This window comes from Vidua chalybeata, chromosome 1, assembly GCF_026979565.1.
Source record: "Vidua chalybeata isolate OUT-0048 chromosome 1, bVidCha1 merged haplotype, whole genome shotgun sequence".
NCBI lineage: Eukaryota > Metazoa > Chordata > Aves > Passeriformes > Viduidae > Vidua > Vidua chalybeata.
Window position 1 is genome coordinate 42,217,635 of NC_071530.1, and position 18,146 is coordinate 42,235,780.

Below are 18,146 nucleotides of genomic sequence, written 5' to 3' on the forward strand. Positions count from 1 at the left end.
GCAAATAGAGGTAATTTTCTTAAAAATGCCTTGTTATTTGCATTGATATCAGCAGAGATCTCAGATATCAATTGGTAAGAACTATTTTTTCACAGGATATGTTCAAAAGTTGTAGCTTTGTTAAATATTTGGGTTAAATACTCCTTACTACACAACAAATTTTCTTTCCCTTCCTCCTCAGTGAATGCCCTTGGTTAATATTTGCCATCCACTCAGCTAGAGATTAAATTACTGGGGAATGAGAAGAAAAAGCACTTGTAAAAACACAGATTTCTCCTGCTGTGGAGCCATGGCTGTAGTGTGCAAAATGTGATTTTTCTAAAGTTAGGTTTACTGGCAGGGGATATATGTGAAAATGTCCAAAAAGCAGAGACCTCATCTGTTCCTGCTGGTAGCTAGCATGATGCCATTAGTGTCTGTAATCTGGGGAGCTCGGCGGGCGGGGGAAGTGAGGGAGGATTGGTAGGAGTTCTTTAAAATATCTCCTTGAAAGCCGGATAGTGAGAGACTTAGAGAGGGAGAGCTGTCAGATAGTCAAATATCTGGGAGATGGTTTGGCTGTCACAGTATATGAAAGTTATGTAAGGTGTATAAGCATATTACATAAGAGCTCCCCCATGCTCCAGGTCACTGGCTGCTCTTCCAAAACTCACCGCCATCCGCCTGGAAACACACGCAGCACTCTTGGAAAATGGGCATCTCTGTTATTTCTGCAGCACTGGCAGCATGATTGCATGAGACACACATATTAAAGTATTCAAAAGTAATACAATGATTTGTATTGAGAACAGAATTGAGTGTTAATGAGAATTTTTTTCTTTTTTAACTGAGTATCAGTATAAAAGAGCAAATCACATACAGCAACCTGTATTGCAGTGGAATATGTTTCAATACTATGAAGTGGTGGGGAGTTTTTAGGCCCAGCAGGGAGGGCCTGCTCTTCATATGCAGTCTGAATAAGTATTTCTTTGCATTTGCAAAAAAGAATTGCAGCTCAGCAATTTTTTTGCTAGTTATTTTGTTATTGCTAGTAAAATCATCTGCAGATTTAACTTCAGTTCTCCTGCAAATAGAAGCATGGATATTTCTCATGGGGGAATATCTGCTGAGACTTCTTTAATCCATCACAGTTTAAGATCAAGATCGAAAGGTGCTTGATGATGAACCTTTTCCACCCTCTGCAGCACATTTTAATAGTAGCAGTAAGAGCTCAATTCTTCATGCTTCGGTCAGATAGCTACAGCTCCTTCCTGACAATGTGCCAGATTTAATTTATATTACAGGTTAAATGGTTGAAATCACTGTAGTAACTGTAACAGATAACAGATGAGAACTCTGTAAGACATTCTTAACTTATTGGGAAATTGAATTCAGCTTTGCAAAGGAGTATTCTTTTTCATCCTTCAGTCTCCTCTCAAAAACTTGCTTGGAGGTGGGAAAGGCACCACAATACCTTCATGCAGATGGCATGGAGTGTTTGCAAGGAGCTTCTTCTCATCCAGATGTTGTGGAACACAGATCACATGTCCAGAGGCCAAATCCTGACAGCATACTATAATGGTCACTGTTCAAACAAAACAGGAGCAGTATTAATTTCACTCTGTCCTGAAACAGTTTGCTTTGGTTGTGTCACCATTAAGCTGAAGCCTCTGTACTTGAGCATCATTGAACTAAACTGAGCACATTTTTTAGTAGAGACTGCTAATACACAGGTCCAGCCTGTAGCCCAGTTACCTCTTCTGCCTGATGGTGCTTCTCAGAACTGCAGTTGGGTTCTGTGTTCATACCCAGCACTGCTACCTCTGGCATGTTACAGTGCTGTTGGTGCAATTCACTGCCAGAGTGAGGGGCACTTCAGCGGTATGTCAGACCTTCCCTCCACAGCCTCCTGCAGAAAGCTTTCTGCTATTCCACTCTGTTGACTGGTCTACAGTAATCTCAGCTTTCTGTGAACTCTACAAAGAGACATTTGGCAGAAGTTACTTCAGCCTGTTTTCCTTCTTCAGTGCCATGAAACACATTTTGTCACCTCACAGTTGCTGGGATCTCAATGTCTAGTTTGTGAATAAATGCTTTTTGCATTGTTAGTGCAAACTGAGTTTTTTGTCTTTTCCTTGAGGAAGTTCTCTGTCCTTATTTCGCGTGTCCAGGAAGATTGCCCCATGAAGCCATACTGCAGTTCCTGTTCTGTTTAAGTAGAACATTTCACACAAACATCCTGTCCACGTGCAACTCACTAGTCACTGTGAGCAAGATATCTGTAGGTAATTTTTATGTAATACAAGTATTTACATGTGGAGGTAAGTATGTATATGCAGTATGTATAGCCTGTATTCATCATGCTGCACTGTAATTTTTTGCCACAGCAGAGTTTATACCTTACTGGTTTTTTATCTATAAAGAAATGGGGAGCTGGTTGTTTCTTCTCCAGCTGGGATTTCAGGACTGGCTGTCCACAACAATCATGGGTGTCAAGTGTATCAGCAGCAAATCTATACAATATAATTAAAGAACTAGTTATGGTAAAATAGTGTTTTTTTAGCATTGAGTCTTTAGGTAAACAAGGGGCAAACAAGTTAGCTCATTGCTCTTACAACAAGTTAGTTCTGTACGTCAGTCTGCAGCCGGATGGTTACCCTTATCTGACAAAGTGTCCTTGAGTATGAAATAAATGTGGTTTACAGAATTGTTTGGTATAAAAATAGTCTCCTCCCCTTCCTCTCTCAAATTTATTCTCTCAAATTTTGTACCTGCTTTTTATATTATGTTCATTGTGTTCTGTTCCAAAAGGGTTTTTGTATTTACTCGTTTTGGTGTATAGACTCTACTAATCTTCCCACTTTCACATTTCTCTGTTTTACTTACCTTAATATTTCTTGTCTCCATGGGAGAGATTGTTAGGTTGTCATGCAGTGAGTTTCCTTAACCTGATTTCGTAGCTACACTCCTTGCCTCATTGCAGTTCACCCTGGACTCTAATCAGCTGTTAGGCATTTTAAAGTCCCTGTACAGTAAGTATTTTGTAAACATCATTTATTTGCCACTATGAGTGTTCCACAGCTCTACACAAAGTGACAATGGAATTAATCCAGGAAAGGAAACAAGCTGAAAAAAGTCATTTAAGTACCCATGGCAGCTTTGCTCTGCTAGGCAGTTTGTTTACATTGATTTTATAAGGACACAAACAAAGAACTACGGAAGAAAAGAATCTATTCTGAATTGTTCAGTTCACTCATCACAATATTCAGTATTTGAACAGTATCTCCCAGCCTCTCAAATAGATTAAATGGCATTTAATTTACCCTCATTATGCACACATTTTTCTTATGACACTCAAAATACTCAGTTCTTGAAGGCCTTCATTTCAGTGATAACAGAATGTGATAGTTTCCAAAGAAAGCCTGGTGCAAAAAAAAACCTGAATACCGAAACCTGAAATTGAAAGTTGAGGAAGGTGGAGGAGTGACAGGAAAGGTAGTTGCACATGGCACATTTAGAAGGTCTTGTTCTCTCATTTGCTTTTTAGCTTTACATTGATACCAAAATCAAGCAATTTTGTTCTCTCCACAGCAGAAAAAATAATGAGCAATTCCTGCCTTCATTATCATGTTGAAATGTATGTTAACTGTGAGTTCTCTTATTCTATTAGAAGTACATTTTTATTTTCCTAATACACATTAGTGTATTAACTCCTGTGCATAATATTCATGTTTATACACCTGCATGTGCCTCTGAGTCTGTACATAACCATATACCCTTACAACTGTTTTTTGGTAATACTGAACAACTTGTCCATGGCAATTTTTAAATGCTGAATCATTCAGTAGCTGCTTCATTTAAATTTTATTTATTATTTCAGGGTATTTTTAAGGTTTGGGGATTTTTTCCCCTTTGGGTGTATGTGCTGTCTGTGGCCCCCTTTACTGCATATGCTTGTGTGAAAATAATTTTTTTTCTGTATCAACTGTTTCTTCTCTTGTAAAATGACTTGCATTTTCATCAGTCTTTTAGACAGGGGTTCTGCAGTTTGATTAGAAAGGCAAGGCTACTCATGAGAAATTTTTAGATATATTAAATCCTGGACTACTGAAGAAGAGTGTGGTTGAATTTCACCAGCAGGAATGGAGAATGCAGATATAAGATGGGCAAGTGAGTGATTCTTTTACAGCTGAGTGGAAACAATAGTTTCTGCAAACTGGATTGATGAAAGAATGTTCTGGGGATGTGCTATGTAACTTTCTGACAATGGGAGATAATAGAAGTTAAGGGGCCCTGTGCATGTGAGGTAAAAAAAAATATTTTTAACAGCATTAAACCCCTATAGCTGATTGGAGGTATTTATGTAGTACTGGCATTTTGCTATCATAGCTAGGACTACTAAATTACCTGCACTGAATATTATACGTACTGGGAAAAATTGCTTTAGGTATGCCAGTTTCCTCCATATCTTAAAGAAAAGAGGAATCTCACTCTGAATTATGAGCAATCTATGAAGGAACCTACCCCTCTCTGTTATCTGTACATGGAGCATCGTGGGACAAGTCTCCTTCAGGGTGAAGTGTTGATATTTTCATGGGCAGAAACTAGCTAAAAACTTGGCTCATAATTTAAATCCTGTTTGAAAATTGAATGTTTATATGTTGACCAAGTAAGGGACAAAATGAGGTATGTCATGATTTAGTTGAGGGTGAATAATGGGGCCCATTTATACAAGACTGAATTTGAGCTTCAGAAAATGTCAGTGTCATTCCCTATCAAAGGTCCTGCTTGGTAGTGTCTCTTCCTGTCCTTTTTTGTGCTTCATTTAAACAAAATGGCTTCACTGAAATGATGAATGGAATATCTTTTTAAATGTTAGTCCTCATCTTTACAAATACTTTATCTAAACATAGATACATAGAAAAAAAAAGAATGTATCCATAGAAGCAGAGCATTGGGTGGTTTTTTGCTTGTTATCTTCTTGTTCGTCTTTTTTTTTTTTTTTTTTTTTTTCATAAATATCCTAGGTCAGTTTAAAGAACACAGGGACCAAATTATATGTTGCTTGTTTATGCCTGAAGGCTTTTGCATTTTTACTTTCAGGTTTGTTTCCTCCATTATCATAATCACCCTCATATGCAGAAGGACAATATACAATTGAGTTTCCTGGAGAGTGTTATGCAAGAATATCATCATTTCCCAAGGGCAGTGCAAAATAAATAAATATACACTGTTGTCCGTTTCTGTTCTGGTCTTAAAAACTTTTGCACCTGCACTGTCTATAAAATTAGCAGTTGGAAGTTAGACTTCAAATTGACTGAATCCCTTGAAATGAACACACTAGAGCAGTCTTTGTTTCCAAGGCAACAGTCAGCCCTGTTCCTAAGGACTCAAAAGGTATGTAAATTACAAGGTTGCCTTCAGAACACATCTTACTAAATTTAAATTTACATTCATTCAGAATATCTGGAACTATAAAACTTTCCTAATGTGAAGTACAGCTCTCATTATGTCTTTACTCAGTCATGAAAATAACTTATTCCTACAAAATATATTCCCTTCCCAATACTATACTCTAAATATGTTACAGGTCATGCTGCATTTCCAGTTTCTCACTGTAAGTATTACAGGAGACAAGTAGTGATATCTATAGCTAAGATTAGATAATACTTTCTGTTACATTAAACTACAATATTAGAACTATAGCAAAAATAGGTTCTGGAGGACATGGTAAAAAAACCCCAATGAGGTATTTGGCAGATCTAATCAGATCTAATGAAGAACTCAGCCCCGCCCCCCTCCCCCTCCCCGTCCCCCCCCCCCCCCCCCCAGGAAAATACATCCATGATAAATGACTAATAAGTGCCTGGTCAGAGTTCTCTAAACTATTCTTTATACATTAAAGTGATTTTTCAGGATGCTTTTTCTGAATGCTTGTGGAGAGCTTTCCCGTACCTGTGTGTCCTCATGCATGAGCAATAATATTGAGGGAGAAGCATGCTAGCAAGAAATTACTTTTTGGCACAGCCATGAGAATAGTTAAGTTCTCTGTGTCAGAATGGAGCAAGTGGATGCTGAATAGATGACAAAGCTTCCAAAAATCAGAAGAATTTAGTTTCATGTGAAGGAACAGTAGGCTGAAGAGAATGGTGAAAATTTAAAGGCACAGATCAGAAAGATAATTTTAACTGGGACATTTGTGGTTGGGTTTTTTTATGAAAGAGAGGGAGGGAAAAGTGCAGGCATAAAGCCTCAGATTCAGCTGACATGGAGACAGAGAAATTTGGTGTTGGGATAGGTTCATATCTGTGAATGATTCTTTGCTCTCTGGTTACATATTTTCTTTCATGAATTGCAAATTCAAATTCTTAGCACATTTTGTAGATTTGTCTAGCTTGTTTGTGAAGAGGAGCTTTGGAAAACAATGGCCTTGATGCAGTAGTATTGGGGAGAAGTAATTTACTCCATCATGTAAGTACTTCTGCAAATCCTTTGAGACCATTTTCAAATTACTGTTTCTAATTCTTTGGAAATACATTGACTTGAAACTGTAACACATTTAATTCTATTTATGCAGGAAAGATTTGTTTTGGAGGTTTGTTAATCAACAGATACGCTTCTGGGAGAGATATCATTATACTGGTTTGCAAAACCTCAACTGTTTTTTAAAATACAGGTATTAAAACCTGTGTAGCTTTCCTGTAGAGTTTAAATGGTGAAATGTACAAATCTGTTTCACTTCATTGCTTTTTAAGAGTCAAGAAACATGAAAGTCTTTATCTGGAATAATCAGTCCAACTCCATTAGGTTTGAGAGCCTCTTACTCTCAAGCCCAGAAGGATTTTTTTTTGGTGATGTTTGAATGCTTAAAATGCCTAATGTTTTTAAAGACCTTCTAAAACTTATGACAGCATTAATTATCAGTACAAAAGTGAGGACTGAAAGTTTGTCAGTGATATAATGATTGTAAAATGGGACTGAAGTGAGAAGTAGTAAATTGAAGGGAACTTGGCAAACCACAGCTTTGCTCCTTCTGCCCTGGATCTTTATTCCACCCAGTCTTCTTAGCTCAGTTTAAGTTACAGGATGTTCAGTGAGTGAGGTTGCTTCACCTGAATTTATTTTTATTTTCACTGTTTAATGGCAATGTAAATACTTGTTTTTCTCTGCTTAGAACCTAACTGCTGTTCCTTGATTTACATGGTGTTTATTATTCAGGATACTCAGTTCCTCCACACACAGTACAGAGTACAAAATAAGGGATGTAGATTCAGAATTGTCTCATTTGCAAATAAATGGTAGCTCTACATAAGTCTTGGATCTTCAAAATTGTAATTACACTCACTACTTTTTTGTTTTTCTTGTTGCCTGCCTAATGTATTCCTACTTGTAAAGAAATAGGGGTTTTTTAGAAATAATGTATGATAATGTAATCAAAGCCAAAGTGAGATTTTCAGAAATGCTGATGGATTAAGTGTCTAATTTCCACTGTCTATCACTACAAATTATGTGTGGCCTTTAGAAATTTTTTGAGAAGTTCACCTTTCATTCATTGCAGTTGCCAGATATAAAACTGAATCAAAGCTATTTATAATCTTCAATCTCAAGTAACTCTCATCAGACTGGCTAAGATTACTTTATGGGTGTGCATCCTTCAGAACAGTTTGTGCAACCCAGGTGTTACTCATAACTGCAAACAACTGGAAACTCTTCATTTAATCCAGCAGGTGAAATACTTCATCTTGAGCATTGCTGGGCTATGGTGAAGAGTTTTCAGTAGCCTCAGAAGAGAAAATAGAATTTCCTCTTTCCTAAGAGTAATTGACTGGCTCTTCTCTCCTACAATCGTTTATAAATGTGCTTGCACTCTAGCTCTTGTTTTACTCCAGGTTTCTTCTGGGTTTTATGTTGTACAGTATGATTGGATGCAATATAAGGAAATCAGTAAATAAAATACCAAATCACTTTTGTCCTGGGAGGAAAGATTCCGTAGTAATTTAGATTCTGATGAAGCAGGTAGATGTTTAACACACTCTTCTAAAAGGTGTTCTATAAGACACATTGAGCTGTCTGGTGCTCATCAGGTGCTGTATTTGCTGAAAACTATGGTTTCATATATATAAAAATAGGAAGACATAATTATTTATTGAGGTATGTCATCACTTGAATTTACTGTAAGTTCAAAACAGCATGAAATGCACAATGAAGATGATAATGCTTGCTTACGTGGCAGACTTTCTGCCGTCCGTTTACATACCAGAGTGTAAATTCTGTAGTAATTTTTTATGCTTTTATGTGTTTCAGAAATTTCAAAGTTTCATAGTAAAAAGGCTTTACAGTACTCCTAAATTTAAATAAGCTTAAAAATAAATCCTGCAAAACTGCAACGATCCATTTAATAAAATGCCCATTTTTATAAATGCCCTGAAATGAGTGGGTGAAAACTAGTGTGACACATCATGTGGGCTTAATCTGTTTCACATAAATTTGCTGTGAAAGCTCTAGTTCAATATGGATAATGTGCAATCTGTTCTAAACATCCAGTTGTACAATAAGGGTAATTTGTGGGAGACAGTTATGGATCTCAAGAGCCCTTTCATCATGCAGAGTATTGAATTAATCTCCTCCTAAATGCTCATTCAGAAAGTGCCAGAAGACTGCTCTGTTTGGTTGCCATGGCAGATATTAATCTCCTGGCTCCTTTGAGAGCTACATTTCTATAAACTATGAGTGTTTTCAAGTTTATCAAAGCAGTAAGTTGTAGTTATTCTGATTTTTGTTGCAGTTGACGGTTTCCTTCCATCATGCTTGCATTAATTTGATTCTTTAAAAATATTATAAAAATTTCTTTTTACCTGCTTACTCTCTCAAATAGAACAATAACTTTCATTTAGAGACAAAAAAGGGCTAAAAGGTATTTTGGACATAGAGTCTTATAGTCTTTTGTAGATAAAAGTAAAAAGAAATTAAAAAAAATTGGTACCTGTATGCTGAGAGACTAGTGAAAATGGCAGAATTTTGATAAATGCAGGTTGTAAACAGGGAAGGGAATGAAAATCAAGACTGTATTTTATCAAGACTGTACAGGGACAGATACTGTGAAGGAGATTGGACTGATTTCTTATACAATAAACTTTCCCATTTGCATGTTCTCTCGTTGCAATTTCCTTGTAGGCAGCAGAACTAATGAAGCCTGATTTCCTGAGGATTTATGTCCTGTCTTTCCTGATCCTACAGGGAGCTGTGCACATGTCCTGATTAAACCAGTGGCAGTTACTCTGAGCTACTCTGAGCTCTGATTCTGTTTTCAGTGATAGGCTGTAGGTTTGGATTTCCTTTCATACACAGCTACTGATTTTCATAGGGTGAAGAGACACTTGGCATCCTTGAGACCTCTGCAAAGTTACGACTTTTGTTGAAATTGGCTGGTGGCCAATTTCTCTAGAAAGGTGGAAAGTTACTTTGTAATCTCTTGCTCCATGGCCCTGGCCCTTTAGACATCTGACTCAGGTGGTTTTAAAGAGACATACTGTCACTGTGAAAACTGCAGATTTTAGGAGGCAGTTGGCCACCACTGAAATTCAGACACTTACTTGAATTTTAGAGTTATTATTTAATAATTATTCTGTAGTAATGCATGCTGTCAGTTCAAGGTATGTGATTATGTTACTTGCTCGTCCTATTACAGTTTGGATGACCATGTACTTTGAACACTTCAGCTTCAGAATTTTTTTTTTTTTTATTTAACTTTGATGTTTTGGTTACTCAGAATAAGTAAATGCAGTATAAGTAAATTATACTCAATATAAGCCTGTCACTAAGGAGACTAACAGGGTAACAAGTCATCAACAAATGCAGCAAGATACTTGCCTGCATTTACTTACCCAGCTACACCTATCAGTGTTTCAATTAGTGCTGAGCTCACAGGAAATTCTGTACTCCTGAAATCCAAAAAGTAACCCCCTTGTTTGCTACCCTGTTACCAAACTCTGCCCTTTTCTAGAGACATCCAGAAGCAAAGCTGTTCTTGGCGGTCCTTGTCACCTGTGCAGCTGAAAGACTCTCAAATCTAACTCCTAATCAGCTGTGAATATGTGGGAGGATGCTGCTTTGAATCAGAGACAGTGTGAATGACCATGTGGACAGACATTGAAGGGAGGAAGGGAAGCTACCCATTAATAGCTGGAGTTGTCAAAGTGTTTTGTTGATATGTAAATCTATCATTTACCTACTTCCAAGTCCTTTTGTTTAGCATAAGGGGACATAGCATACATAAACTCTTCAGGTACTGGATAAACAACAAAGTATTCATTCTGCACTTTGTTATGAATATGCACCCACAGTAGGAAAACTGTGTGTGGATGGCATGTGTTAGTCTTCCTGGGAGAGGAGATTTAGTGTGTGCACAAAACCTCAAGAAAGCAGATATTTACAGAACTGAGAAACTCTGAGTAGGATTACACATCTTAGAACACTGGAAATTGGTTCATTATGATTGCATTTTCTCCTTAAATCAAAATTGTTTCTTGCACAAGATTGTGGAAAATGCCGTTCTGACCAGAACCTACATGTAGTTCAGACTGCCAGCAAATTTGTTAGAGACCATCCCATTGAAACAACAGCTGAACTATGAAATGGTTGAATTATGAAGTGATTAAACAGAGAAAATTTAATATAAGAAAGTTAGTCACAGTAGCATGAGGGGGTTTTCAATATGCAAGCAAAATAGAGAGCACATTAAGTGGGGCAAATAAGGCCTGATGGGCGTACGAAGGATGTAGGAAGTTTTTAACCTGAATGTCTGTAACAGCCAACAGACAAGCATTGCCTCTTCTTTCATTGTTCTGCAGAGCATCATAAAGACGGGATTTCTGCTTCATTTGAATTCTCATACACTTCTGTGGAAAAGCAGCAAGGCTTGACATTTGAGAAATTGGAGAGGTTTTGTGTTCAAAAAACTGGTTGGGGTCAAAGACCATGTCAGTCTTTAAGTAGTATTCAGCATCCTTTTAAGTTAGCATGGTGAATATTTTAGATTCTAATTACCTAGTGTGTAATTAATTCATTACACACTGTGCTGTAAAAACTGAAATACTTCTTTTGACAAGCTGAAAATAACATTTTTTATTATTCATACAGAGAGTAGGATATTGAATGTTGTTTGTAACAGATTATAAAGTACTAAAATGTATTTGGGGTAATTTAGCAAGCAGACAAGAATGGAGTTCCTTTAACCTTCTCTTCCTGAAATAAGTAGTAAACTGAGGTGACTGACATTGTACATTTTTGTCAGCTCAGTATAACATTCTGCTAAGAACTTTCTGAAATCATGGGGCACGTACTGCAGCTTTCTATAGACAAGTATCTATACATCATTGCATGTATCAGTCTCAGTGTTGCTCTCTTATAGAAGCAATATTATATTGCTGCTTTGTGTTTATTTAATAAGAGACTGAATTCTCCAATATTCTGAGAGAATTTACATAAAAAACAAATTCATTTATGTACATGGAAAGCAGCACACTATGATATAAATAGCTGTGTGCTTAACCAAAGCAGTAAGTTTTCCTGTATGTGCTCTCAGGATTGGTTCTCTTTGACGTGCAGCTCTATGAATAACAAATAACAGGGCATGGGGTGGCAGGTAGCTCATGTGCAGGAGAGAACACTGTTTAGAGCAGGTCTTTTGGGGAGATAATGTCTTTTTTTGCTTCTGAGAAGCAGGCTGTCAGGAGGGTTCAGCAGTACTGTTAGGCTCTGCATACTAAAGCATGCTTTTTAAAATGCCAGCTCATATAAAACGGATTAGAGAAGCCAGAAGGAAAATATCTGCCAAAAGAACTGAATTCAGACGGATACTTTTTAAAGTGTTATTGTATTTTAAAGTTTTTGTAAAATAAATGAAAATTAAATGGAAAAGCAGGATTGAATAAAATAGAACATTTTATAAGTTAAGGTACTGTAATACTCTTTTTCTTTCTTTTTCCTTTATTTTCTATTGACGACAAGTAAAACTTCAGCTATCATTTCAGAGCAATTGTGCCTCTGTCATTTGCTAGGTTATTCACTCTATTACAGGAGCAATGTGCACTACTTATGGCTATATATCCTCTGAAATAGATTGAAAACAGAAAGATTTACTTTTCTGGGAAGCATTTGGAGAATCTGAAGTTTATTAGTTTAGTTGCCTTGTTTGGTTTTGGATTGGTTGGTTTTTCTTCCTCATTTACCAGTGCAGCTGACCTTTATTTTTTTTTTTTTTTTTTTTTGAGAGTGCTTTAGTTCTTGAGTCTTTGTTAAGGCTGTGTAGCCAATCTGTGACTTTTTTGTCTGATTACCTTATTTTCATATGAGAATATTTTTTATTTGTTTCTTCTGATTATAATAGTATTATTCATATTCAAAGTTTTTTTTTTTCTCTACCATCTCAATTTTTGTTTAATGTGGAATAAATTACAAGACTTCCAAAAGTCAAAAGAATATGGAATGTGTGTAGAGAAATGAGCCATAGCCTGGTCTACCTACCCTGTTATCTCAGAGCAAAACCATCCCAGAGCAATATATACTGCAATAGTGCACTTCTCAACTCAAGAGTCTGCTGCCTTTCTGTGACCTCTCCTTGGTCCCTCAGAGCAGAGCAAGCAACATTTAAAATGTGTCTTGTTGGGCCAGAAATTGTTACCTTGTCGGACACTGAATGTTTGGTAGGGTATTGGCTTATTATGAAAGAAAAATACAAGCCAGAAAGGACCATTTCCCAGATAAAACTCTGGAATTAATTAATGGGGCAGCTTAGCAGAAAGGATGGATAGGTGAGGAGAGGAATTAATCTCTTTTTAGGAGGAAAAATGAAGGGAAAAGCCAACAACTCTAAAACCCCAGGAAAAAGCAGCAAAGATGTTCAACATGATGTTTTCATCCTGGAAAAAAGAAGGCTCTGGATGACCTAACTGTGGCCTTCCAGTACCTGAAGGGAGCCTAAAGGAAAGATGGAGGGAGAATGTTTACATGGGCATGTAGTGATAGGACAAGAAGTAATAGTTTCAAACTGACAGAGTAGGTTTAAATTAGATATTAGGAAGAAATTCTGTTCTGTGAGGATGGTGAGGCCGTGGACCAGATTGCCCAGAGAAATTGTAGATGCCCCATCCCTGAAAGTAAAGGCCAGATTGGATGAGGCCCTGAGCAACCTGGTCTAATGAAAGGTATCCCTGCCCATGGCAGGTGGATTGGAACTAGGTGATCTTTAAGGCTCCTTCCATTTTGAGCAATATTGTTCTCATGTCCAGATTGGGTAATCAAATTTCAGGGTTCTGACAAATTGAAGTTCCTTCAAAGACATGTTAAAAGTTTAAATTTCAATGCAGAGAAAATATTTTGCAGGTTTAGCAGACATGTGCAGGCATAGCAACTCCATATATTTTGATAGGAAATAAACAGGGAAAAGTGGAAGAATTTTAAAAGTTTTTGTAATTATTTTGGTAATCTTCATGTAGGATATGATACATCTGCCACAATGGATCACCAAACTCAGGTTTTTAATATTCAGGTCAGACTCTGAGACAAAAGAACTGTGTGTTTGGTAACTGTTTATTCTGCAGAGTTTATGTAGTTGTAGCACTTAGAGGGCTTAAGCGCATTAAGACTTCTGTTGCGTTAGCTCTGGATAAAAATGCGTAAGTGTTAAGTTCCTGCCCCAGAGGTCTTTTTGGGTGTCTGTGCTGCAGGTACAGGTCACCATCTGCTTGCCCATGCAAGTTTCAAACACTTTCTACAATTCTGCCTTGTGTGTTGCTTTTGGTTACCTAGGAAGGAAAAAAAAAGACTTGAAAAAGTTTAGGCAGCAACACAGCCTTAGATATTTAAGGACAATTTGACAGGCTGTTGGAAGAGCAGAACTGCCCATAACACAGCAGGGGTTGCTGGATATTTGTTGAAGAGAAGTTCTGTCTTTGAATAGTTTGAAATAAATTGAATAACTAAGGAAGTCTGTTTCTGTGAAAGGGGTGGGGGTTGTTATCAGCATCTTGAGCTGGTGGATTTTTTCAAAAGGTAAGATTACTTTTTGTATATAAAAGAGTAGTAAATCTGCTAAGTAGATAAGGTTCATTACTCTTGGTCCTTCCGGTTTCTGACTGGAGAAATTCTATCAAATTAATCAGCCTGTCTTTTTCCTCTTTGGGGAGATGGAAAGGTCTGTTCTTAATACATTCGAACTAACATTTGGTAACCAGTAGTGAGGTAAATTCCTAATTAAATGAAAGACAGGTGGGTTTGGGTTGGTGGAAATACTGTTGAGTAAACCCAGAATCTAACTGGTCTGCCAGTTGAGAAACTTAAGTGGCTAAATTAGATTCACATGTGGTAAGAAGACACCTTTCTTCTGCAGGTGGGACACACCCAGAGCTTCCCTTACTTGTTTTTAACATGGTGATACTGAAATTACCAGATCAAATCATTAATTAGTTTATCCAGTAACAACTTCTCTGGGAGTGATCTGTCCTGTTGTTTCCATGAGAAGTATATGAAAGTGTTGGGAGCAACAATTAATGGAAGCAGTTCCTTACTTGCTGTAAGCAAGCTTATCTCATCAATAGGGAGGATTTTCATATCTGCTTCACAAACAAGATTATTTTTAATGCCACTGTGAATCTTCCAGTTTGTTACATAAGCATTTAATATAAGAGCATTTATAAGGATGATAGTGATTCTGAGCTGTATTTTCTTTTCTATTTTTTCACTGATCAGCAGAAATCATTGAAAGGAGATTCAGCCATTCACTAACACAGGACAAAACCCTCTTTTCTTCTTTTTAGTCAAACCCCTGCAGATTTCAGGAGAGAGAAAACTTATTTAAGGTGTTATTTATATATTCTTTTCCCGATAGTATTGGTGATTATTCCCATGTCACAGAAAGATGAAACAAAGTCAAGAAGCAGGTTCAGCAGATGGCAATTTCAATGGGATAGGTTTCTTTGATCAAAAGTTAATAGGAAGGCAAAATTCTAATACAATTACTTGAAGGTTAGTTATATGAGATTTATACAGAGTAATACAGAGTAACATATATAATGCATATTTTTAATTAGTGCTCAATGCAAATTAGTGTTTAGTATGTACTGCCTGCTGAAAAACTCCTTTTCTGGACTGAAGTGTGAATTCCCTATAACATTATGGTAGCAATATTGGCTAGTTTCCAAATTTCACAGTTACAAATGAGGAAGGCATTGGGAGGAGAATTTTCAGGGCAGCAAAAACCAACACATGGAAACCAAAACCTAACAGCCCCCCATTAATATTGTGGATAATGCCATTTTAAATACAAACTGTTAAAGTCTTACTTATGAATGCATTTTCTCTATTTTAGATAGATAAATAGATGCAGTATACAGGTACAGAGAGAGAGAATGAGAATCTGGGTGTGTGGATTCTATTCAGGTCCTTGGTAGATGCATTCTTACACTGGCTTACTGTAAACCACAGCCTTTGCTGTATTTCCTTACACCACTAATAATTATTGTAATTTCCTATTAGTAGGGGAAATTGTGTTGCTGTCATTTTAATACATAAGAGATATTTGCTTTAATTTTTAGAAGAAATCTTTTGCTGTGGTTGTGAAATGTTACTGTTTGAGAAAAGGGTGTAACTAATGGCCATGGTTCCTGCAGTTCTCTTGGTCCTATAGTGGTGTGTCTTTCTGATTGTTTCCAGTGCCAAGAATGAAGCAGGAGCATGTGAGCACTGACAGATTACCAAGCGCGAAGTGCAGAAAATGGATTTCTGCAGCTTGTTAATATTTTGCAATTATTTGTCCTGCCCTAGCTTGTATATTTGATTTGCCCTGAAGGATCTCTGGAAATGTGTGAGCACCTTCCATCTTATACCATCACAGAAGTTTGCTGTGAATTAGCTAGGTGACTCACTGGATAATATTGACTCACTTTACTGATGCAAAATCATATGATGTTTTCAGCTTTTATTTAGAGTCTTTTCACAGCACTTAGTGGCATGTTTTTAAAAATACGGTTGGTTTGACAGATGTAACAACTTATTTTATAAAAGTCCTACTATAAAATTTACAAGACAACATATTTTCTCACAAATGGTAATGTTGTACAGTGTTTCTATAGCAATTGGACAGCTGTGATGTGCTACAGCTAATATGTTGGAGAGAAATTACTTTAGATGTTTGTGTTGTATGCTAGATAATATATTTTTTGTGATAGATTGAAGTTGAGGAATAGAAGTGTGATGGTACTGGTGACCCAGGATATCCAGTAAAAGCACTTTGCAATGTATAAAAAACATTCCAAAGCTTTGAGGTCTGATAGAATTAAATTAGTGTGGCAATTTAACATGAATCACAATAGTTAATCCCCCGGTGCATGCTGAAGCTGGCATCATTAGCTCTGATTTCCATTGAAGCAAAAGAAGGAGGTCAGTCTAGAACAGCAGCTGGACTGGAGCTGCATATATCTGTCCCACACATTCATTTCTAGGCTTCAGTTTATTGTCTGGCTTTATCCAGCCCCTCAGAACAGAGCCCCAAAGCAGGGCTGTGCTGGCAGTACTTTGTCCTTCCTTTGGTTCCCACTGCTCCTGAAAGGGAGAGCAGGATAATGGGAGTGGGAGGAGAAGTGGGGTTCTCTTCCCACCAGGAAGCTGACAGCCTCCAGGGCCAGTCTTCTTGGCAGTCTTTCTGCCAGCAAATCTGACCCTTCCCTACCTGTGAATTTAGAGGCAGACGGGAACGATTTCTCATTTTGAAGGAATTGAAAGTGAAAATATAAGGGAGAGGGTACAGCTAGGACAGTAGAACAGTGGGGAATCCACAAAGAATAAATAAGGAAAGGGAGTAAAATGCTTTAATAAAGCAAAAATACTTTAATAAAATTAAAAAGCAGAAAAAATAAGGAGGAATGTTACCAAGGCATATGAAAATTGACTTACTCTGTGCATGGAAGGCCTGCATAGACACAAGGTTCATGTTGACAAAGTAGAAGAATAACTGCCATATGCATGACCTTCTTTGTAATCATTCAGGTTTTGTTTAGAAGGTAAAAATTTTAACACTAAGTTCTAAACTTAAAAACCACAATCTTATTAAAAGAAATTCTTACAAATGTAGATGTATTTTATATAATACATATACTCTGCCTTTATGTATTGTATTGCACAAAATTTAAATTAACAGAAAGGAACTGGGATTATAGGGTTGGCAAGGCATGAAAATAATAAAATTCAATAGTCAGAAATCATTCATCCATTTTTTTTCAATTTAAACCTTATCCCAAAATCTTTTTTGTAGTTTCTTAGTTACACAGCATAGGCTGTTCAAAGGCACTAAAGCAGATCTCAGAAAGAGAATAAATGCTAATACTCAACATATCTACAGGTCATTGTTTGTCTTTATATTACAGAGCTGCTTAAAATATCATCTCTCTTCAGACTGAAAATAGTAGCTCTTATACAGCTTTAATTTGCTCTTTATTGGAAAAGAATTTCATAAAGCTTTGCAAAGAAATTGCTGATGGTATTAAAGGCAGAAAGGCACAGAATTTTGTGAGGGTCTCTGATACCGTCCAGGAAGCTCTGAACAGGGGGCTGTGGAGGCAGAGCACTTCATCACTTCAAAATAAAGGTGAGCAGCCTACAGCAAAGAGGTTTTCTTCCCACTAATGTGTTGGAAAAAGGGAAAAAGCATTTTGTTCACTCCTAATAGTGGAAGCATATAAAGAGAAAGTGAGAAAGTCTGGTTTCACTAAAGTAAAAGAGAACTTTGCCATTGCCTTCATAGAAACCAGACCTTTACCCTTTGCTAGGTTGTTCAAAATTGCAACAGACTTAAGCAGGGCAATTCATAAAGATTATAAATTTGTAAATATTGCCATACCTATAATTTAGGACTATGTCAGCTTTAGTCATTTAAAGTCACAACTTTACTCATTTTGAAGAAATGCAGTTATAATCTACCAAACCAACCTTTTACTCTCCTACCTGCTTATTAGACAGTCTTTTGTAGTACAGTGAGAGTAATGCTCTTTGTCCAGTTGTGCCCCTTCAATGAAAATGGCACATTTAGTAAGCTGTGTCCTTTGTGTATATTTGCATAATGGTTCCAAAACCTCTAAAGTGGCAACATGCAGATGTCTAGAATGGGGTGAAAA

At 37.0% G+C, this 18,146-nt stretch overlaps 1 protein-coding gene across 3 annotated transcripts in view; it reads left to right on the top strand.

Annotated features, from left to right (window-relative positions):
* Nucleotides 1-18,146, top strand: part of ANO10 (anoctamin 10) — a 121,799-nt gene that overhangs the window by 93,754 nt on the left and 9,899 nt on the right. For 2 of the 3 annotated variants that reach the window (XR_008434096.1, XR_008434099.1), the window contains 2 exons: nucleotides 4,004-4,149; nucleotides 5,083-5,174. The exons of the other annotated variant lie outside the window; for it this stretch is intronic. The gene's annotated coding sequence lies outside the window, so the exon portion shown is untranslated. Of the gene's footprint in view, nucleotides 1-4,003; nucleotides 4,150-5,082; nucleotides 5,175-18,146 lie in introns of those variants that run through there. 3 annotated transcript variants of the gene reach the window in all.